Genomic DNA, 22789 nt, shown 5'->3' with positions numbered 1-22789 from the left:
CCATGGCCGGGCTACCCGCCGCCTCCCCTCCCCTGGTTCTGCCTTTTCCAAGCCCTCCTGCGGAATCCACGAGTGCCCTGATATCCTTCTAATACAACTCTTTTGTGCTCACCGTTGCCAGTTAACTTGCTGTTACTCGCAGCTCAGAACCCTGACTCATACACCTCTAGAACAGAATCCGCAAAACAGAAGTTTCAGGACATTTTATACTGTAGCCATTTATGCATGCAAATCTTAGGGCCAGACTTGACATAATGGATGTGACCGTTTTTAGGCAAGATCCAGGCTTTCTTAGCAGCAGTGCTAAGCAAGTCCAAGTAGTGATTCAGGAAAAGGGTGCTTTGGGAAATGCCCAGTCTTGGTCGTGGGATGGGGGTGGGGGTGGGGGTGGGGGCACAGTAGGGGAGCAGTTCTCCATTTGCCATCTAGATAACACAATTACTGTGGCCGCGGGACTCCCGTGTCCCTCTCCGGTTAGTAAATGTGTTTGTTTCCCAAATCTGCTGAGGGCAAGGAAAAGAGAAGGGAGAAGGGAGCCAAGGGCTCCACAGCAGCAACAGGGAGAGTTACTGAAAAACAAAAAGAGTCCTCTACCTGGGGTTATTCTCTCCATTCCCTACTGGCTCCCATTCCTACGAGGGAAGGGCCAACACGATGTGTCCAAGGGCGCATTGCAGGGGGTCTGCAGAAATAAGCAAGTGAGGGCAACTTGAAGGGATGTGGGAGGCAGAAATGACCACGGGGCAAGTGATGGCTCCCTGGGAGCATGCATGGGGCCGCCTCTTGCATCCAGTACCTTCAGGCCAGTGAAGGGGGCCTTGTTGTTCACTGATCAACGAGATGGGGTGGCTATTGCTGAGACCATAGAGCAGCAATGCCTGAGACTCAGAGACCGTGTCTTGGCAGGGACCGAACTTCTCTGTAGCATCTTGGAGGCCAGAGAACAACTTGGAAAAAGCTTGTGAGGATGGGCCCCCCTTTTCCCTCAGCCTTAGCCCCTGCCCCACTCTGCTAATGCCACAGAAGCCGAAGGACTGTGTGACCAAGAGGAGGACGGAGGGACCCTCCAGAACCTCCTGGGATTGAATTTTCTGCCAGCCATTGGGTAGGAGGCCAAAGCAATTTAAGTCTGATCTCGAGATATAAAGTAACGGGGTTTTTGGTGCACCAGAATTCACACCTAACTTTCTCACTTTGCAATGTTCAGCCGTCACTCTTGAAGAGATTCAGGACAGCCCCCCGCCAGAATGGGCTACTTTGGCATATGGATTATTCTGGGCTGAAGGCGCTTGAGACCCTGTGGGCCCAAGAGGAAATTTTGTCCTCCCTTAACCACACAGATGAATCTAAATTGGGGGTCTTTCCCAGAATAAGGGTTGTTAACAGAGGTAAATTTTATCTGAGTGACCCATCTGTTTGGCAGGACAAATGCCTAATTACCACACATCCGGTCTTCTTGTTGTCCTGTGAGGTGCATTTCTTTCCTCCGAAGTCCCAGCCCCCTACCCACCTTCTCCCCAGTTCAGAATGACCTATATACCTCATTTTGCTGGCCTTGGAATTTCCATGTCTATGTGGATTCCCCATCCATACACCCGTTATTTGATTTTCTCCTGTTAACCTGTACCAGGCCAATTTGATTCTTAGTCCAGCTAGAGGGACCTTCGAGGGGACAGGAATTCTTGCCTCCCTGACACTGTGGTCCGTAATTGTTCAACCAAGTCAGGTGCATAATTATTTTCATTGCCGAAGCCACCTCTATGAGCAAACTATAAGCAGCAGAATGGTGTTGCATGTTTCATTGAATGGAGCTCCGTCTAATTTGACACAGTTCGAGAGCCGTGGACTGTCTCCCTCTCTCTTTTTGTTGTCCTCTCTTTTTGGCGGCTTGGAACTGCTTTCTTGATGCTTCCACAGACTTCCCGTCTTGGGTTCGGACTGTTCTGTCTTTCTTGGCTCCGTGGCGGCCTTCTGAGACCTCAGGATCTTGTCCCAGCCCTCCTCCTCACATGGCCACTTAAACTACTTGGGCATCAGAGGCAGCGAGCAGTCCCCAGCCCAGTGGCCCTTGAACTTGTTAGTGCGTCCCAATCAGTTGGAGGAACAAAGGATCCATCCAAGTCCTGAACTGATGCCCCGTCGGTTGAGAGGCTCCAGGAATGGCTCCTGGCATCTGTGTATTTAACGGTCTTCCCTGTGCAATTTTAGAGCACACCCAGGTTTGAGAACCATGGTCTTGGCCAGGGCTTCCTAAACTGCCCACTTCCTGACCACGGAAGAGAACCAGCAAGGAGCCGCTGGGAGGAGTCCGGGTCCAGAGATCAACTGCCCCTTAAAAGCTACAAGGTCGGGGCGCCTGGGTGGCTCAGTCGGTTGGGCGTCCGACTTCAGCTCAGGTCACGATCTCGCGATCTCACAGTCCGTGAGTTCGAGCCCCGCGTCGGGCTCTGGGCTGATGGCTCGGAGCCTGGAGCCTGCTTCTGATTCTGTGTCTCCCTCTCTCTCTGCTCCTCCCCTGTTCGTGCTCTGTCTCTCTCTCTCTGTCTCAAAAATAAATAAACGTTAAAAAAAAAAATTAAAAAAAAAAAAAGCTACAAGGTCTTCGAAGGCCGGTGCTTTGTCTTAAAACTCATTGGTGTTCTGATTCCTTAAAGTGTCAGTTCTGCCCTCTCTGACTGACTGCTCATTTGGCTTTGCCTCTCGGGGTTAGTTCCCCAGCAATTACAAAGCCAAATTTCCCATGACTCATCACATGTAAACACTTTCACTCTCTAAGTGACCATGAAGACACAAATATGGTGCCGGGTGCTTTATTTAACCACAGCTATCAGACCCTTACAACAACATGTACGGAAGATAATATTATTTTACAGACGGAGGAAACTGCAGCTTGGAGAAATGGCACAAGCTAGTAAATGACAGAGCTGCAGGGTTTTTGTTTTTTTTCATTTTTCATTTTTCATTTTTTATCGTGGTGAGATATACACAACACAACATATACTTTTTTGTCCATTAAAAATTTTTTATTTACTTATTTATTTTTGAGAGAGAGAAAGAGAGAGAATGGGGCTCCTCTTGGGAGATCATGACCTGAGCTGAAATCAAGAGTTGGATGGTTAACTAACTGAGCCACCCTGGTGCCCCCTGGAAAGCTTTTTAAAACAAGGATCCCTAGGTCTCCCTGCAGATTCTGACTCATGGAATCCAGAGAGGATTCAGGGAGTATGTTTTGGAAGAGCTTTTGGAGACCTGGGAGGCATCTCCAGGGTTAAGGGTTGCTGGACTAGATAGCTACCCCCGACCCAACACTAGATCTTTGATTCTAGGACCAGATACTCATCTTCAGGCAGAGTTTAAGTTCCAGCTCGTTCATGAAAGGGGACAAGGTCTGCACTGAAACAGGTTCTGAGAAACAGAGGGCAGAGGTAAGGCAGCTGTGTCTTGGCAATGAGTCAAGCACCAAGGGGAACATTTGAATGGTGAGTGTTCGAGCCCGTCAGCATCACAAAACATCTCCAAGCTCAGGGAAATCGCAACAAAAGTTGTTGCCATGTCTTTGGAAGTAACAAAATCTACTTCAACACCCCCTTTCCACCCTCCTGCTGCTGGTATGCCACCCTGTCCTCTAGCTGACGGTCTGCCCCGTCCCCGTCCCTGCATCCAGCCCTGCCTGGTCCCCGCCCGTCCCCAGGGCGTGCATGCACACTGGGAGTAGAAGGGGAGGAGAGGCACAGCAGTCCAGAGCGAGCTGCTCCCTAGATGTAATAAGCACATGAACCACCTGAGGATCTTGTAAAAATGCAGGTTCTCATTCGGGGTTGGGCGGGAGGGACTGGAGATTCTGCACTCTAACAAGCCCCCCCGGGAGATACTGATACTTTCTGCTGCCCCATCCCGGCTCTGGGGACCACACTTGGATAGCAAGCGTGATGGGTTCAGAGGGCAGGCTGGGGAGTCCGAATGCCTGAGTCTGAATCCCAGCCCTACACCCTAACAGCTGCATCAGCTTGGGTAAGATACTTAACCTTACTGAGAGCCCCAGCTGCTGCGTCCGGGAGAGGGGAAATAATAGCACTTACATCGTGGAATCGTGAGGATTCTGTCACATAAAGTTAGAACAGCACTTAGCACATGGCGGGAGCTGTGTACCAACACTAACTGATGGAAGCAAAGGAGTTGCTGCCGGAGCCGGGGCCAGGGAGGAGAGGAGAGGGAGGCAGAGCGGACGGGGCGCTGAGCTGGGCTCTGGGGGCGGCTGTCTCCTCTGGTTTTCCGTCCCACCCCACGTGTTAGCCCAATCCCTCAGATATTCCACCGCCTGTGAGAGCTCGTGCAAATTGCTGCTGCTCTATCGTTGGCACTTAAAAAAAAATTTTTATTGTTTATTATTTTTGAGAGAGAGAGAGACAGAGAGCAAGCAGGGAAGGGGCGGAGAGAGAGGGAGACCCAGAATCGGAAGCAGGCTCCGGGCCCTGAGCGCTCAGGACAGAGCCCAACAGGGGGCTCGAACTCACAGACCGGGAGATCGTGACCAGAGCTGTAGTCGGCCGCCCAACCGACTGAGCCACCCAGGTGCCCCTGTCGTCGGCACTTTTTTTTTTTTTTTTTCAACGTTTACCTATTTTTGGGACAGAGAGAGACAGAGCATGAACGGGGGAGGGGCAGAGAGAGAGGGAGACACAGAATCGGAAACAGGCTCCAGGCTCCGAGCCATCAGCCCGGAGCCCGACGCGGGGCTCGAACTCACGGACCGCGAGATCGTGACCCGGCTGAAGTCAGACGCCCAACCGACTGCGCCACCCAGGCGCCCCTCGTCGGCACTTTTTATGAAGCTTGTTCAGACGGTGCCGGTTGAAACCCGCATTGGTGGTAGGAGCCACCTAAGGGGTTCTCTTGAATTTGGTGCTGTATCCGCTCAGCTACTGTACCTTGATGCGCTCTAGATCAGCTATCCTAAATTGCTTTCCTGTCGCTTTAGCCCAGCTAAGGAGAGGCCAATAATGAGTCCAGCCTGATGAGCGATTCAGGTAGGAACATTTTTTTTCTTTTCCCCCCGTGAGACTTCATTGACTATCCCGGCACGACCCAGCGGGAGTCTGAATTACCATGATCTTGTTAGCAGCTAGGGCTGACCATCGGCCGGGTCCCTGCAGAGTGCGGCAAAGAACTGTCGTGGGTCCGAACCCTCAGGCAGGCCCGCTGACCTGTTCTTTCTGGCCGGTTTCCTGGATTCTCTGTACACTTCTGTGTCCTATTTTTCCTGGACGTTTAAGACTCTGATATGTGGTCTGTTAGCTCATCTTTTATTTTCAAATATCAAAGTGTGGTGTTACTCAGTGAGCAAAAAAAATCCTGGTTAGGAACGTTGAAAAAAAAAAAATCTCTGGTAAGTGACCGTAGTAGCAACAATGGCTAAGAAAGTGTTTGAAGTCTCTTTTAGAGCTGTCTCATGGGGTCTCTTTTCATTCATTCATTCACTCATTCATTCATGGCATCCCTGGATAGGCCTGAACTCATGGGGCTCATTCATTCATTCATTCATTCACTCATTCATTCATGGCGTCCTTGGGTGGGCTCGAACTCATGGGGCCTCTTTTATTGTGTTAGAAAAACGAAGGGATAGGTCAGCTCCTCCAGGATTCTTATCTGTTATTTCAGGAGCATGAATAACTTAAATTCAAGCTTCCGGCCTTTTCCATGTGATTGTGTCCAGGTCAGGACCTCAGTCTCTCCAGATTGAGGGCTAGAGCTGGATGCAACATGGGTCCTTTAACAGTAAAAGTGAGACAAAAGGAAAGATGGGCTGGGAGTCTGAGGCCAACTTGATCTGAGGCAGTAGTGGCCTTGAGGAGTGCACAATTCTGTCCAGAAGAACTGCTCAGGTGAATTATACCTTGAGCCTCAAGAGCCAAAGCATTTTTTTTAATGTTTATTATTTATTATTGAGAGAGAGAGAGAGAGAGAGAGAGAGAGAGTGCAAGCAGGGGAGGGTTAGACAGAGGGAGACACAGAATCCAAAGCAGGCTCCAGGCTCCGAGCTGTCACCACAGAGCCTGTTGTGGGGCCGGAACTCACAAACTGTGAGATCATGACCTGAGCCGAAGTCGGATGCTTAACCCACTGAGCCACCCAGGCGCCCCCCAAAAGCATTTTTGACTTTAACCTTTTCTTATGCGGATCTTTCTGAAATGCACTTGACACAGCGTTTATGGAAAACTCAACCTGTTTTCAACGGCCCACCCACCCCTGAAATATCCATTGTTACGGTGACAAGTTCAAAGAGTGTCATTGACCCTCACACAATAGAGTGCCAGATCTTCAACTTTTTATGACTAACCTGCGTTGGTTTTTCGGATTATGAAGTGACATAGGCTTACATTTTTTTCAAGAGTTATTCACTTTTTAATAGCTTTCAGGCTATCTGCCTTTCAGGTTGCTGCCGTTAGCTCCCTTAGCTCCCTTCAGTACATTCTAGCATCATCCTTCTCATGTTGTCTTTGATCTAGATTTAGTTTGGGAAGCTGCACAATTAAGCCTACTACAATTGTGTGTATAGAGTGCCCTCAGGATAGACACACACTAAGCCGACCAATATCACTGTTAGGATAGAGCTTTCTAGTGCATGTTGAAAGCAGCTTAAGCTTTGGACTCAGACCCACGTGTGAATTGCGTCTCTGACTCTTCCTGATATTGCTAGCTTCCACCAATGACCTTACCGTCCCCAGCTTCGGTTTCCTCAACATAAAATCAAAGTAACGACACCTAACTTGCGTGGTAGTCGTGAGGATTAAAAGATGGGACACACACATCACACGTGTCTGGCTCACGATGGTACCTCGGTGAACACTTTCTCCTGCCTCCCACGCATCACTTCCATGTATCCCAATGTTGTGGAACAGAACGCCTCAAGGTCGGTGGTTCTCAAACTTGAACGTGCATCAAAATCTCCTGGGCCCACTTCCAAGGTTTCTGATTCAGCAAGAACAGGTTGGGGCCAGAGAATTTGCATTTGGGGGAAATTTCCAGGTATGCCGGTGATGCCATTGCCATTGGTCCCAGGTGCCACACACCGAGAACCCAGAATTGGTTCTAAATCCTGATGCTTACTCAGTAATGGTGTTGATTAATGCATGTCATTTAACTACTTTTTAAAAAATTTAAAAAATGTTTATTTATTTTGAGGGCAGGGGGGAAGGCAAGAGAGAGAGGGAGACAGAGAATCCCAAGTAGGCTCCTCACTGTCAGTGCAGAGCCTGATGCGGGGCTTGAACCCACGAACCCGTGAGATCATGACCTGAGCTGATATCAAGAGTCGGATGCTTAACTGACTGAGCCACCCCAGGCGCCCCCATTTTTAACTTCTTTGAGCCATGGTTTCCTCATCTAAAACCTAAGTATAACTTCTGCCTCATAAAGTTGTCATAGACATTGAGATGGATGTTGGAAAACATCTAGCAATTAATAGGTCTTATAAATCTTCATTTTCCCTCTTTGAGGCAGAGTCCCCTCCTGTTCAGTTTAAGGACTTTTCAGTGTCCCAAGGAACTACAGCAATCATGTTTTTTTGCCCCTAAAATCACACACCTCTTGTCTTCAGATACTTCACAAATGAGGCACCTGTCACTCCCTCTAAAAGAACAACAATAGACTGTAATAGGTAGTTGATATCGATCCTATACATGTAGCTCAGAGATCGATTTCATTAACTTCCTACCTGTTTCCCTGATTCAAAATATCTGCCCCCCCACTCCCCGCAGACTAGGAAGCATCTTACACGTGAGTACATACAGGTCAACAAGTACTATTTCCATTGAGTGTGTGGGTTGGGAGCAGCTATTTAAACTCAGATCTAAAAGTTTACTCATAAACGGCAAAGCAGGCGCAACCCTAATCATATTTATTCTGTTCAAATGACACACTCCAGGAAAACAAGAATGTCTTTGCGCTGAGAAATTGGTGTGCTGATGTACTGCCGAAAGGAAGCCTCATCACTTTAATCATTCATGTCTATTTGCTTGAAGAAATATTCTTACGTGACATACACATGTTCATGCATTTCCTCGTTGCGGCAACATGAACCAAATAAGTTGCTTCCACGCATAAATGCAACTCCAAGAGTTAGTATCACTATCTTCTGCTCTCTATGCCATTCGCACATTTTCCATTCAGCTGGAGAAAAGGTAGTGTTTGGGTAATGGAGAAGGATCATGGAGCAAAAGATAAAGATCGTCTTAGTGTTTTTGTCAATGAAAGGGGGAAGAAAAAGTACAGGCTGCCATTGCTGATGTATGGAAACATCTCCATCTATAGAGAGATTTGTTAATGTACGACTGGTTCGCCAAATTCATCTACTGAATCCATAGAACGAAAACGACACTTTGGGTCCCGCAGGGCGTCCGCTGGGGGGGGGCGCGTGGGGAGGGTGGGGGGGGTGGGGAGGGTGGGGGGAGTGTCTGTTCTGCCACCTGGTGTTCACTGAAGGAAACGTCCGCTGAGACTTGAGTTAAACAGCCGGCGTTTCTCTTAATACATTATTGGTTGTTGTGAAATTGCTACAATTTCAGTGAAAGGCAATTCCAGAATTTCTGCCAAATTCCAACAGGAGACAATTTGAGACTACTTGTCAAAATTTTTAAATGTGCACACCCTTGGTCTAGTAATTGCACTTTTATTAATTCATCTTATGAACGTATTTACGTGCGCAAGGAAACGTGTACCACTGTTTGCAATAGCAGAAGACTGGAAACAAGTTGAATGTTCATCACTAGGGTACTAGTTTAATAACTTACAATATACTCACCCATACAATGGGCATGTTATGCAGCTGTTTGAAAAATACGGCAAATCCATACATACAGTTATGGGATGGTCACCAAGATATACTGTTAAGTGAAAGAAACAAGATCTAGAACAGTGTGAATAGTATGCTGGCATCATTGTAAATAGAATAGCAGAGAATCAATTATTGCATCGAGGATGTCTAGAAGAATACCCGAGAAAAGCATTAGAGCGATCGACTTTGAAGAGGAGAACCAGGGTGGTCAGAGATGAGAAGGTAACTTACCTCACTAATTATATTTTGTACTGTTGGAATAGTTTTGAATATGTGGATGAGGACTGTAATAACTGTACAACCATCTCTGAACGTTCACAGGAGGGAGTGTGAACATCTGAACTTCTCATTTGGCAATTTCACAAATATAGCTCCTACTATGTGAAAATTCACGTTACATTGGAGAAGGGAGTTGATGCACATACAAATCCCTTTTCCTTGTCTTTCAACTTCGCTTTTTTCTGTCTACCTCTGACTAGGAGAGCACATAGAGATTGTTTGGAGTGACATGGGGCTGAACCAGAGAGGCTAGATGCAGTCAGTGGCCGACTGTATTAACCCGGATTAAGACTTCGGAGGGCTTTGAGGTCCTTCCACAGCCGTGTTCTCCAAGGCAGTTGGTCAGACTTGGGGGAATTTGCCTTTAGAAGGGTCCACAGGATGTCTCTTCTGAAGCCAACGCAGCCCAGGATGCTTCCCATGAAGCTAAGTTACTCTTGACTCTTCCTGGTTTTCCCACTGGTAGGAAAGAAAGCATTGTAGTGATGGGGATCAGGACATTCTACTCCAAAATATGGCACCTTGACATATTGAGTATTTTAAGCTGAAGGAATCTGACAAATGGCTTGTGCAGAAGGGACTTTTTGCCCTTATTTCCCTAAGTAATCTCTAAGATCGACGTTGGGCTCAAACTCATGATTTGGAGATCAAAAATCAGTCTATTGACTGAGCCAGCCAGGTGCCCCAGGAGGGACTGTGTGACCTTCCCCAGAAGCAGATCATAAGACCCTTGTGTGGGATGTACCCTTATAGCCCCCAAGGACAGGAGCATTCTTGTCTCCAGAGGGAGGGAGGCCACCAGAGGAATCTGAAGGAACAGGACCCATTAAGTTTCCCCCAGTTGACTTCCTTTGCCTCATATGTTTTTGTCCTATTGTATTTCCCCACAACTTTCTACTCTTCACCAAACTGACCACTGGTGACAAAACCTAGCATAAAAATGGTCGGCTTTAGGGCCATCTGGGTGGTTAGTCAGTCATGCATCCAACTCTTGATTTAGGTTCAGGTCATGATCTCACAGTTCCTGAGATCGAGCCCCATGTTGGGCTCTGTGCTGATGGTGCGGAGCCTGCTTGGGATTCTCTCCCTCCCTCCCTCTCTCTGCCCTTCCCCCACTCTCTCTCTCAAAAAAAAAAAAAACTTAAAAAAATAGTCCAGTTTAACCATTTATTTGGGTCTTCATTTCCTTATGAAGGTGTTCCATGTCATGCAAAACTTGAATAGATTTCTTTGCTTTTTTTCTTCCTAATCTGTCTTTTGTCACAGAAGCCCCAGCCGAGAAAACGTGGAAGGGTAGGAGGAAAAGATATTTTTCTTCCCCCTACAGCAGCAAGTTAGTCAGTGCAAAGCTCACGCTCGTATCTTATGACTAAAATTTATGTACATCTCAATATAAAAAATTTTTTTTCTACATTACCATTGCTCTAATCTAGTTTTGATCGTAGCGTTTTGTTCAAATAACATTAACTGAGGGCACAAGATTTGTATGTTTATCAAAAAGCAGTAGGTTTGATAAATACATCTCAAGGACCAACATCTATGTGCGGGAGAGTGTTATGAGGTTGGTAATTTCTTCCCCCACTTGTAGCCGTGTTCAGCCCTATCTCACGAGTAGCTGAGCACATACATTAAGTAATAAACTGCATGAGTTTGTTTAAAAACATTAGTTTGAAAGAGATTAAGACACACTGTTCAATGGCAATCAGGATCTTTTAACGCAGGCTCTGTGCACAGCTTCCGCGGATGCTACAAGAAGATAAACTTGGCCCTGGTCACTTTCTGTTCTGCGTCTTTCTGATTTCTGCCCTCTCTCTGCTTAGGCCACTCATATTTGCTCTCACTCTACACTTCAGTTTTTTGTTCTAGCTGCTGCTAGACCTACCCAGTCCCTTAAAGATTCTCCTCCCAGGGCACATGGGTGGCTCAGTCAGTGAAGTTTTCGACTCTTGATCTCAACCCAGGTCATGATCTCATGGTTCATGGGAGGGAGCCCTGCACCAGGTTCTACATTGACAACACGGAGCCTGCTTGAGACTCTCTCTCTCTCTGTCCCTTCCCCCCACTACACATACTCTTTCTCTCTCTCAAAATAAAAAAAACATTAAAAAAAAAGATTCTCCTTCCATTTCAACCGAAAGCTTATTTCTTGAATGCTACTCTATCTGATATCTATTTATCTATGTATTCATAATACATATTTGTTATGTATATAATCTGATTAAATTAATTTTTGTTATAACATGGATGAGACTTAACTTTTCCAAGAGGCATTTGCATCTTCCAAAGAGGTTTATTTGTAGAAGCGAATCTGGAGTTGGTGAGTGTTGCCAGGGAAATGGCTTTGAACAACCCTGTTGCTTGATTCCTTTCTTCTTCCCATCGGTCAGTTGACGGCTGTTTATGGAACACATGGATTGTATGTCAGGCACTGTTCTAGGTGCTAAAGATGCAACAGGTAAAGACAGAGTCAGCCCCCGAGGGACCCGCACTCCAGGTGGAAAGGCAGACAATAAATATATAAGCAAATTAATAAAGGCAATGTCAGGTGCTGGTACGTGTGATGAGGAGATAAAGCAGGGTGGTGTGGTTCTGAGTGAATGGGGTCAGAAGGCAAAAGCCCCCAGTGATGAGCAGGAGGGCAATGGAAATATCTGGAAGAAAAGTTTTCCAAACAGAGAGAAATAGTACAAAGACTTTGACATGTTTCAGGGGAGGAAACAAGACTGTGGGTTTAAATACCATAAAAAAAAAAAAAAAAACCTCCCAGATTCATCTCCCATATGTTATCTCTTCAATTCCAGATTCTTTTTTTTTTAATTTTTTTAAAAATTTATTTGTTATTGAGAGACAGAGAGAGACAGAGAATGAGCATGGGAGGGGCAGAGAGAGGAGGAGACACAGAATCCGAAGCCGGTTCCAGGCTCTGAGCTGTCAGCACAGAGCCCAGCGCGGGGCTCGAACTCACAAACTGCAAGATCATGACCGGAGCCGAAGTCGGATGCTTAACCGACTGAACCACCCAGGCGCCCCTTCAGTTCCAGCTTCTTATACCCAACTTGGCCTTAGTAGGCGTCCCAAATCCATCAGGTGAAAAACTGCACTTCTGGCTTTGTGAACCAAACTCAAAGTCCACTCCTTCCTAGTCTCCTGACCTCGATAAATGGCATCTTTATGTTTCCAATTACTGAAGCTTACAATTGGGTCATTCTTGACCTTCTCTTCTACTGAAATCTCACATCACATCCATCAGCAAATCACAGACTGTTTCTTCCAAATGAGTTTGATCACTGCTCACCACTTCCCTTGCCGCCATCTTGGTGCAAACATGGACTATGGCCATCGCCTCAGCAGTAGTTAGGGTGTGGGCTAACATGCTGAAACAGAAATATCATCCTAGCTGTGATGCTGAACTGTAAATATAGTGGTTCAAATAAGATAGCTGCTTATTTTTCTCAAGCCAAGAGGTAGAAGGGTCTCTGCTGTGAGGTCGTCCAGGGAACTAGAATCTATCTTGTGTCTCCAGCATTCCTTTCGTTATTGGTCTTGTCTTCATGGTTGAAGTAGGCTCACAACCATGGCTTCTATTCCAGACCATAGCAAGGGAGCGAGAATGTGTGTGCATGTAGGGGAGGGATGGCTTCCCTGTTAAAGATGCAATCTAGAAGTTGAACATATCACTTCTGCTCACACCCCATTGGTCAGGATGTCATCACATAGCCACGCTTAGCTGCAAGGGGGTTTAGGAAATGTGGTATCCAGCTGGGCAGCCATTGGCCCTGATGAAACTTGGGGATGTTCTTGGACAGAAATGAATAAAAGAGAAACTCTAGCAGTTTCTGTATCCACCTCTGTGGTAGTCACAGAGATGCACTACCAAATCTTCCATCAGGGAAGGACTCACTGCCCACCTGCAGGGAGTGTGGCCAGCACACGGCCTCCCACTGATGGACTGAAGGAGTCCATCGTCTCCTTTGATGAGGACCTCGGGTCCTTGCCTGAAGTCATGCCCGTCCTGGGCAACCTGCATCCTCTGACCAAGCCAGAAGGACACATAAAAGCCCCAGATGTTTCAGAACACTGACAGTGTACTGGCTCCAGTGCTCCCCCCTGGGTTGCCCAAGGCTTTCTGGGTTCACATTTTAGTTCGACCTCTTTCTCTCCCGATCTAGCTTCCTCTCCTTTCTTTGCAAGTGTTGATTCCTGTTCCTAATAAACCCAAACCCTGTTCCAGTGACTATTAGAGAGCACGACGTATCGGTGTCTCTGCTTCTATCTGTGTTCACCTGGATAATACTCCCTGCACCCATGAGAGGGGTGCTTTCCCTGTAAGATCTGCTGCCCTCCCCTCACAGCTCCCCCTCTACCCCATCTCTGACCTCACTCACTCCTTCCTCATTCCCTTCCAGCCTCGCTGGTCCCTTCCTTGTACATGCCACTGACCTGGAGCTGTGTCCCTGGTGCACCCTCAGGGATCCCTGGGGCTCACTCCTTCCTTTCCTTCAGGTATCTGCTCTAAGTTACCTCCTCAGAGAGGCCTGCCCTGATTGTCCTGTTTATGTTTATTTTTTTTGAGAGAGAGAAAGAGAGAGAGAGAGAGAGAGCATGAGCAGCGGAGGGGTGGGGGGGGAGACAGAGGATCCAAAGTGGGTCCTCACTGACTGCAGAGACCCCAGTGTGGGGCTCAAACCCATGAACCACAAGATCATGACCCGAGCCGAAGTCAGACACCTAACCAAGTGAGCCACCCAGGTACACCCTGATTACCCTGTTTAAAATGGCGCTTCCTTCCATCGTCACTCGTTATTCCTTTTATCCTGTTTATTTTTTCTCATGACACTTATCACTTGACGCTTCGTTTATTTATTCATTATCATTATCTCTTGCCTTTCTTCTTCCACTAGAGTGTCAGCAACTTAAGGGAAGAGATTTTGTTGGCTTTGTTCACAGCTGCCCTGGCCCATAGTCATCACTAAAGAATAATCACAGGGGTGCCTGGGTGGCTCAGTCGGTTAAGCATCTGACTCTTGATTTTGACTCAGGTCATGATCTCACAGTTTGTGGGATCGAGCCCCAAGTTGGGCTCTGTGCTTTCAACCCAGATCCTCTGTCCCCCTCTCTCTCTGTCCCCCCACCCCGTTTGCACTCTCTCTCTCTCAAAATAAATAAATTTAAAAATAATAGTCACAAAAATAAGTGAATAAATAGACAAAAAACAGAAAAGAGGAGAGAGCTGAAAATACAAGTCAGCAGGGGCCAGACTGTGGAGGGCTCTGTAGACCATGGTAAGGAGACTGTATTTTGTTCTAATTTTAATGGGGAGCCATGGAGTGTCTAAGTAGGACAGTGTCCTGATTTATTATTGGAATGATCACTCAGTTGAACTCTAAGGGCCCAGAACCTTGATGTTACCTCTGACAGCAGGACACTCACCACTTCTTGAAGCAACCAATTCGGCTGATGAAAATCTTTAATTATTAAACATTTATTTCATACACTGAATCCTTCTTCCCTATAAATGCTACCCATTAACTCAAGTCCTGCCCTCAGGAACAACTCAAAACAAAGTTTAAAACTTGCTTAAAACTTCCACATAACCGGTCTTAAAATGTTTGGAGACAGCTTTCTAAGTCTTGCCTCTCTAGGGTAAGCATCCATGATCCTTTGAATCATTATCCCATTACATGACTTTGAGACTACTCATTGTCTTTCGGAGCTCCTTAAGAATTGCTGAACTTTGGTCTGACCAGCACAATACAAAGAAGCAATTGTGTTCAAGAGTGGAGCTGTCTATGACTTTGAACACAGCCTAACTGGATTACATTTCAGCCCCATCACTAGGTCAGGCTGAACTTGTGGTCAATAGAAGCATCTGGAAATTCTTCATGCTAGAACCGCTCCGTCCTCTACTTAATCAACTGGCATGCTGTGATTTACATTGATCTTGTGAAATTTATCCTGTGGTCTCTGGCTGATGTTGCTTTTCTGTGATCAACTCTGCATTCTCTCAGCTTGTGCAAACTCTGAATTTTTTAGAGTTTTTTAGAGCTCATCTGATTGTTGAAAATATTAGATAGAAGAGGACTGGGGACGGAATTCTATAGTTTTCTTATTGAAATGATTTCTAAATGATCAGTCTTTTGCATAATGGGCTGAGTAAGGAGAGGAGTGTATTCTAATGCACGTAATACAAAGATCCTTAGCTCGAGGATACGGATATCTAAATGCAGAGACTTGGAGCAAGGCAAGTATACGAAGTTGGATGTGCTTTGTTGAAGAAAAGTAATGTGAGAACTCATAGAAACGAAAGGAAAGTCATGAGTACCCTTGACAGGTTATTTTTCATTTTTTTAAAAAGTTTTATTCGTTTTGAGAGAGACGGAGCAGGCGAGGCAAGGACAGAGAGAGAGGGAGAGACAGAATCCCAAGCAGGCTTCCCAATGGCAGCACAGAGCCCGACGCAGGGCTCGGACCCATGAAACGTGAGATCATGACCTAAACTGAAACCAAGAGTCAGAGGCTTAACCGGCTGAGCCACCCAGGCGCCCCTACCCTTGACAGGTTAAACGATAACTTGGATTTGTTTTCACCTAGGAGACAAGGAAAGTCGTCTATAAAGGTCCCTGATGTATTTGTGCACATTCATACAATGAGATGCTTAAGAATGTTGCTTAAAATCCGCGATCTTTTTGAGGGGTCCACAGAAATCAACATCATTGGGTGTCTATGCCTACTTTACATTCAAAGAATACCGTTTTTAGTACGTTTGCTGCCAAACTGAGCACAAAGATTAATTTTTTCTTAAAAAAAGCAATAGATCATATTCATGGGAGAGATTTGTGCCTTCAAGTGAACCAGCCTCCAAGACCTCCTTTCCTTTCACATAATCTAACCCTATTAGAGCTAATAAGCCCCATGGGGTCCGGTTGTTTTGTTAGAGCTACTGAACGGAGCTTCTCACATACCGTTGTATAAGCAGCTGCTGAATCAACTAGTAACATGTTAGTCAAATCCACATTTCAGATCTTTAAAGTTTTAAAATTATTTTTACATAATCTCTACATCCACCATGGAGCTTGAACTCACAACCCTGAGATCAGGAGTCACACGCTCTTCTGACTGAGACAGCCGGGTGCCCCAGTCGAATGCACAGGTCAGCATCTCACTTCCGAAGATACAATCAAAAGAGAAACCATGAGGGGCACCTGCGTGGCTCAGTGTTTAAGTGTCTGACTCTTGATTTTGGCTCAGGTCCTGATCTCACGGTTTGTGGGATCAAGCCCTGAGTCAGGCTCTGTGTTGATAGCACAGAGCCTTCTTGGGATACTTTCTCTCCCTCTCTCTCTGTCCCTCCCCTGCTCACATGCCTGCTCTCTCGCTCTCAAAATAAATAAAGTTAAAAAAAAACTCTTTAAAAAAACAGAGAAGCCATTAAATACTTTGCTAAAATGGAGGCACACACTATAGCTAAAGCATTTCCTCTTATCTACTAACCTAATAAGTATGTCTGAAACAGACTCAGTCTTAATTTGTTGTAACCTATTGGAAGAGAACATATGTTGATTTTTAAAAAAAATTTTTTTAACGTTTATTTATTTTTGAGACAGAGAGAGACAGAGCATGAACAGGGGAGGGGCGGAGAGAGAGAGGGAGACACAGAATCTGAAACAGGCTGCAGGCTCTGAGCGGTCAGCACAGAGCCCGATGCGGGGCTCGAACTCACGGACCGCGAGATCATGACCCGAGCGAAGTCGGACATTTAACCGACCGAGCCACCCAGGCGCCCCTGATTTTTAATCATTGTACCTTCATCCAACTGCACATAAGCCATCTTGTCTAATAGCCCATAGCATTGGGCTGTGGATTTATGTCAAACTTACTGATCCTTGGTTTTCACAATCTATGGCTTTTCCTCCCATGTCTTTAGAAATCTCTCTTGTTTATCATTTTTAAAAATTCATTTTTTCTCCCACTATAAAGTGATATAAACTCATTACATAAAATTTGGAAATGGAGAAAACAAGAAAAAAAAAAGATCTCCCACTACCTGAAATACTCTTAACATTTTGGTGCCTTGACTTCTAGCATTTTTCTGTATATATTCTTTACAACATCACAGTGTTGTACATATATGTATTTAAATAAAATATTTATGTTATTAGATTGTCTTCTTTACCATCCTATATTGTAAAGATAAATGACAGCGTTGTTTAGGTCCCAATTACAAGTTCTTTTTCTGGGTGTATAGCCCCAAAATGAATTTTTAAAAATGATTTTGTTTTTAAGTAATCTCTACACCCAATGTGGGGCTTGAACTCACAACCCCAAGATCAAGAATTGCATGCTCTAGTGACTGAGGCAGCCCGGTGCCCCCTCTGAAATGCATTTTGGACAGCTAGTTGCTTATATTGTTTTCTAGTTGAGCTTCAAGCCCATCTTCATGATGCCTACTTTAACTTCGTTGGTTGAGTGCAATTTTCTTTGCTCACAAGGGAGACTAAAAATTAAATAATTGAGCTCTCTGTCTAGTGTTAATATTGCCATATATTTGGAACCTTCATGCATTGGAAATTTGGAGCATAAATAGGCTAACCTTTCTGGAAGGCAACTACGTAATATGTATCAAGATCCTTAAAAATGTTTTGCTTTTTGGAGTGCCTGGGTGGCTCAGCCGGTTAAGTGTCTGACTCTTTCTTGGTTTCAGCTCAGGTCATGGTCTTGGGGTTTGTGAATTCGAGCCCTGCATCGGGCTTGTGCTGACAGCACAGAACCTTCTTGGGATTCTCTCTTTCCCTCTCTCTCTCTCTGCCCCTCCCCTGCTCCCACTGTCTCTGTCTCTCTCAAAATAAATAAATAAACCTAAAAGGAGTGTTTTGCTTTTTGTTCAAGTCCTTCCACATCTAGAAATAAGATCCTAAAGAAATAATGTGTCCAAATGTTTTGTGAAAGGATCCTAACAGTGGCGTTAGCCACAATGGTGAAATGTCCAAAATTCGGGAGATAATTAAACTATAGTTGATGAAAGATTGTATAGTTGCTTTAAAAAAGTAGGCCGTAAGGGGTGCCTGGGTGGCTCAGTCGGTTAAGCATCCGACTTCACTTCATGTCTTGATCTCATGGTTCGTGGGTTCGAGTCCTGCATTGGGCTCTGTGCCGACAGCTCAGAGCCTGGAGCCTGCTTCAGATTCTGTTTCCCTCTCTCTCTGCCCCTCCCTTGTTCACACTCTGTCTCTCAAAAGTAAATAAACATTAAAAAAAATAATAAATTCAATAAAAATAAAATAAAATAAAATAAAATAAAATAAAATAAAATAAAATAGAAGACCGTGAATATACGTAACAATCTGAGAAAGAGCTTATGATATGAAAATAAAACACAAAATTATATGTTCAGTATGATCCTGATTTTGATTTTGGTATATAAAAATGCTGCAGGCATGGGGCGCCTGGGCGGCTCAGTCAGTTGAGCGTCCAACTTTGGCTCAGGTAATGTCTTATGGTTTGTGGGTTCAAGCCCCGGGTCGGGCTCTGTGCTGATAGTTCAGACCTGGAGCCTGCTTCAGATTCTGGGTCTCTTCTCTCTCTCTCTGCCCCTCCCCTACACACGCTCTCTTTCTCTCTCTCAAAAATAAATAAACATTAAACAAAATATGTTTAAATGCTGCAGGGGGCCTGGCTGGCTCAGTTGGTAGAGCACGGGACTCTTGATCTCAGGGATGTGAGTTCAAGCCCCACTTTGGATATGGAGCCAACTTAATAAATTTTTTTTTTAAATGCTGCAAGGACATAACTCTACCTGGTAAGATCATATGATTTTTATTTGTTTCAAGTGTTTGTTTTCCAGATTGATTAGACTGATATAATATGCTTTTATAGTGAGAAGAAAAAAAATATAATTCTCTGTATGAGCCGCCTTGTTTGTGAAGTAGAATACCACCCCCCTGCTCTTCCTGTTCCGTCCCCCACCTTTGTTGTCCTTTGTAGCTCTCATGATCTTTATCTCAACCTAGATTTCCTTTAGTCAGCTGAGCTCCTGACATTTTGCAGACTTGGTTTAAGCCGCATTTGAATTCATTTCTTGTAATATTCCCCTCCTTCTGTCCTTTTTTGGGGGGGAGGGGAATTAAAAAAATTATCAGCATAGTCTTTTCTTTCTATATCGGAGCTCATCAGAAAACATCTCGAAAAGTCAAATTCGTGTCTCTGGCTACCTCCTCATTTTCTTCTATATCGGATCATCAGTGAACACATTTTCAACATTTTATTCTCAGGCCCTCATCTGTTAAGCCTCATCTGTTCCCTTCTCGAATCTCTAGTAATGAGATCATACAGATCTTTTCTTTCTATTTCTTACAGTATGTTTTTTTTTTTAAACAGTGCATGGCACCTATGGGAAAGATCCTAGTGTTCTCTTCTTTGTGTTTCAAAGTGTCACAGGCTTTTTGTCCCAAATGTGCCCGAACTCTGGACTTCACATGAAGCAGGGAAAGGGAGGGAGTTGGGGCCTGGCACCAGACCCTCCTGCCCAGGAGTAAAGGGGGCCAAGGAGAGTGAGCTAGCTGACAAGGTGGTTCCAGAAGAATTGGCTGGAGTTTCTGGTGACCATTAGATGTTGCCTGGGGGACATGATGACTCTGCTGGATTTTCTGGGGAGCATCTGTGGAATTTTCTATACAAAGATGAGTTCTATACAAAGGGGAGTCCTATGCTTGTGCTGCCCATGGGGACAGAGGCCAGGTAAGCAAGCAGTGCCCAGGAACGCTCCATTAACACGCGAGGATCACATCCCTACTTTTGTGTTTGTAGATTTCCACATAGGAAATCTTATATTTTCCCCAAATGTGGAAATAGATTTTCTGTCTTAGCTACTGATCAGATGTTTAAAAATCAGCAAAAACGAAACAAAACAAAAGCCTGACGTATTAAAAAAAGAAGGAAGAGTGTAAAATACCCACATTCCATCACCGACAGGTAACTTGGACATGTTGCAGTAGTAAAATGGTGATATGGAATGTAGCTCTCTTTTTTCTTTTGTTTTTTTTTGTTTTTGTTTTTTTTTTTGTGTGTGTGTGTGTTTTCTAGTAATGAGCACCAATCCACTGATCCTTTTGGAAATCTATTGTGGTTTTGTGTGAGACTTTCCAGTACCTTGGCTTAAGACATCCCAGTCATTGTGATATTAATAAGAATGTTCATGAGAACAAAATTTTCTCAAGTGCTCAGTGTAAGCCAGGCATTTTTTAAGTACCCTGGCATGCATGCTAATTTAATCCTGACAGTCAGACTTTGAAGTTTTCTTTTCATACCCATTTTAGAGATAAAAACTTGACTATGGGATATTACTGGCCAAAAATGCCACAGCTAATAAAGAGACAGGACCCAAACGTACGGGTATCATGATTAACCAGAACACCACGTTCCCTCCGTTGTGGTGAGCCTGTTCTCCTTCCCCGATGGAGTCATCCTCCGAAGAACCACACCCTGTGCTCCTTTTTTCTTTTGGGTTCGTATTCTCCTCCATAGACTCTATATCACAGTTGTATCTGGGCACTTTTCTCCCACCCCAGTTTAAAACCTGAACATCTGGGGGCTCCTGTGTGGCTCAGTCGGTTGAGCGTCCGACTTCAGCTCAGGTCACGATCTCGCAGTCCGTGAGTTCGAGCCCCGCGTCGGGCTCTGGGCTGATGGCTCAGAGCCTGGAGCCTGCTTCCATTCTGTGTCTCCCCCTCTCTCTGCCCCTCCCCCGTTCATGCTCTGTCTCTCTCTGTCTCAAAAATAAATAAAACGTTAAAAAAAAAATAAAAAAAAATAAAAAAAATAAAACCTGAACATCTGGTTTAGTGACTCTGCCCAGCCCAAACTCCCTCCTATTCCGACTACTGTCCTTCGTCGTTTGTTTGGAGTCCATTCTTCTGGCATCTCAGCTCCTTATTAGGGAATCAAGTCCTTTCTTCCGATGCATGTTTCAGAAGCACAGCAATGTTGCAAACCGTTGTGGCTGGGGGTACACATGGCTAATTTCATATGGCTCATTTCGTAAAAATGTCTCCCGATCCCTGACGGCATAGAACGCAAGGTTGCTTTGGAGAGTCAGGATGGAAGAGGAGTTCTGTTTGAGATGTACTAAGGTCTTTCTTTCTTTTTTTTTCCCCCAATCCCTTTCTCTCCCATACTACTCTCTTACCCCTATTTGCCTTCTCCACTGCTGTCAATACCCTTTCTGAAATACAAACCTGACCATGGTCCTCCTTTCACTGCCTTCAGGATGAGTTCAAACTCCTACGCATGGAATAAAAGATCGTCTGTCCTCTAGATCCTACCCTCCCTCCAGCCTCATTTCCCACTATTCCACACCTGAACTATTCTGCCCCAGCAGCATTCAACTGTTCGCAGCTATTGGGAATACAGCATGCTGTTTTGTGCCTCCTTGCCTCCGCAGCTACTTGGAATATTCTATCCTTGCCATCGTATTCCCACCCCATGTCACTCCCTTTGAACCACTAAGTTCTGTGAAACATAAGCCAAATGAAATATCCTCTGTGAAGTTTCTGCGGTTGCTTTGAAGAAGAATAACTTTAACTTTCTTCTATTACTTTATTTATAGCACCGTATCTCAATCCTAGTAAGCCCGGGACTCCTTATAGGCAACAATCAAGTCTTACGTGTTTTCTGAAATTCTAATATCAACCACAAAATACAGCTTAGTAAGGGCCTAGTAAGTGTTTGGTAAAAAATGAATGAATTCACGGAACCCAGAGTTAATCCAGAAGAGGTCTAGAAGTTGCATAATATGGAAAGTATAGATGGCAGTCTCACTTTGGCAAGAGGTAGAATCCTATCAGGTGTACTTAAGTAAATATTGATACTCTAAATCAGAGGGTCTTAACTCTCACTGCAATTATAATTGCCTGAGCACTTAAAAAATTTACCAATGCCTAGACCCCGCTCCTAGAAATTCTGTTCAGTCTTTCTCTTTCTTTCTTTCTTGCTTTCTTTCTTTCTTCCAATAGTCTGGGACATTATAATGTGCAGCCAAGGTTAAAAACAGCAGTTCTGGATAAAGATTGAAATTGTAGTATATAAAGACATTAGCCTTCAAGGTAAAAGCTATTTCCATGTAGGGAATCTTAGAATTCACACAAAGATGTTTCAGTGCTGACCGAGGCTGACTACGTATTTCTAAAAGTATAGAATCCTGCCCATTAAGCCCTGTGACATGTTCCTTTATCCCCTTTGCAATTATGTTCATCATTCCTGATAGATTCTGTTATCATAGGACCAAAGGGACTTGCATCTTTCCACTGGGAGTTTGTTGGTGGCTGTCGGCTAGACTCCCACTCCAGAAAGAGACAATATTGAGAGGTTTTTTTGGAAAATCTAAACTGTTGCTAAATGTTGAATGTTTTGGTCAAAGTCTCTGCTTGTGAAGTAAATAAGAACACTTTTGAACGTATGATGCAATGTGATTTTAAGAATACAGAACCTTGGACTCTGAGTCTAGGTCTCTATAATGTAATTTACAAAGCAGAATAGGGAAGGATATATAAACCCATGAAGAGTTTCAAGTACAAGTTCCTATCTTTCTTGTAAAACAGATGTTTTCAAGTATTCCCCAACTTAAGTGTCTGTGTATTCCTGTTCATGGTTAATAAAACAATACACTAAGTGCAACATTAAATC

Source organism: Lynx rufus, unplaced genomic scaffold (assembly GCF_022079265.1).
Source record: "Lynx rufus isolate CCGP_SWC_20201006 ecotype Redwood Valley unplaced genomic scaffold, mLynRuf1.p SCAF_18, whole genome shotgun sequence".
Classification (NCBI taxonomy): domain Eukaryota; kingdom Metazoa; phylum Chordata; class Mammalia; order Carnivora; family Felidae; genus Lynx; species Lynx rufus.
Note: the sequence above shows the minus strand (reverse complement) of the source record.